Source organism: Myotis davidii, unplaced genomic scaffold (assembly GCF_000327345.1).
Source record: "Myotis davidii unplaced genomic scaffold, ASM32734v1 scaffold353, whole genome shotgun sequence".
Taxonomy (NCBI): Eukaryota; Metazoa; Chordata; class Mammalia; order Chiroptera; family Vespertilionidae; genus Myotis; species Myotis davidii.
The window spans coordinates 63845-65413 of record NW_006284335.1 but is presented as its reverse complement, the minus strand read 5'-3'; the positions used below and the strand labels follow the sequence as shown (position 1 = coordinate 65413).

The following is a 1569-nucleotide window of genomic DNA, read 5'->3' as shown; positions in this document are numbered from 1 at the left end:
GGGACATATCTGATAAAAGACTTTTGGAATAAAATATAGGAGTATTTTATTGTCTCAGAATAGTTGATACCAGGAAAAGGCAAGTAAACAGATATATAATTATAGCTATGCCCTTGTGTTATTCTCAGGAACAAAGACGAATCAGGTACTAACTTTATTTCCAGAAATTTAAAAAAAAATTGAATGACAGCACGAAATGATGTCTTTGTTTTCCATTTCATCATGAAGAGCATAAAGATAAAGAAGGGGCAAAGGATCTAAAGGCTTTGGGCCTAACCCAAGAGGAAGGAACATTTGCAAACTCTTTTGATGAGGCCAGAATTATCCTAATTGCAAAACCAGATAAGACACTACAAAGAAAGAGAATTACAAGCCAATATCCTTGATGATAAAATCCTCAACAAAATATTAGCAAATCACATCCAGCAATATATTAAAAAATTATACACCATGACCAAGTGGGATATATTCCTGGGATGCAAGGCTGGTACAATATTCACAAATCAATAAATGTGATACATCACATAAACAAACTGAAAGACAAAAATCACATGGTCATATTAATAGTTACAGAAAAGGCATTTGACAAAATCCGACACACATTTTTGATAAAAATTCTCAGCAAAGTGGGAATAGAGGAAGCATATCTCAACATGATAAAGACCATATATGACAAACCTACAGTGAACATCCTACTCAATGGGCAAAAACTAAAACCATTTCCCCCAAGAATAGGAACAAGACAGGGATGTCCACTTTCACCAAACTTATTCAACATAGTACTGGAAGTCCTAGCCACAGCGATCAGACCAGAAGAAAAAACCACTAGATTTAATAAATGAATTTGGCAATGTAGCATGATACAAAATCAACACCCAAAAATTGATGGCTTTTTTATACACCAATTAGAGGTCTGGTGCTCAGATTAGTGCACCGGTGGAGTCCCTCAGCCTGGCCTGCAGGGATCAGCCCAAACCGGCTCTCCAACATCCCCAGAAGGGTCCTGGATTGCGAGAGGGCAATTCTCATGTGACGCACCCCAGAATCGGGCTCCCTCCTCTGTGGTTCCAGGTGTGTCACCCGAGAACCACAGCTGTCAAGTAACCACAGCAAAAAGAGAGACCTCTGTATTGGAGAACATATTTGGAAATGATACATCTGATAAAGGGTTAATATCCAAAAAATATAAGGAACTCATACAACTTAACAAAAGGAAGACAAACAATCCAATTAAAAAATGGGCAAAGGACCTAACTAGACACGTCTCCAAAGAGGACATACAGAAGGACAAGAGACATATGAAAAAATGCTCAAAGTCACTAATCTTCCAAGAGATGCAAATCAAAATGACAATGAGGTACCATCTCACACCTGTCAGAATGGCTGCCATCAACAAATCAACAAATGACAAGTGCTGGTGAGGATGTGGAGAAAAGGGAACCCTAGGATATGGTTGGTGGGAAAGCGGACTGGTGCAACCATTATGGAAAAACAGTATGGCGTTTCCTCAAAAAATTAAATATGGATCTGCCATTTGACCCAGTGATCCCACTTCTAGGAATATCGCCT

General features: G+C 38.7%; 1 protein-coding gene across 2 annotated transcripts in view; it reads right to left on the bottom strand.

Annotated features, from left to right (window-relative positions):
* The window catches only part of FAM120A (family with sequence similarity 120A), a 112174-nt gene that overhangs the window by 73511 nt on the left and 37094 nt on the right, over positions 1-1569 (bottom strand). The gene's annotated exons all lie outside the window — the stretch shown is intronic.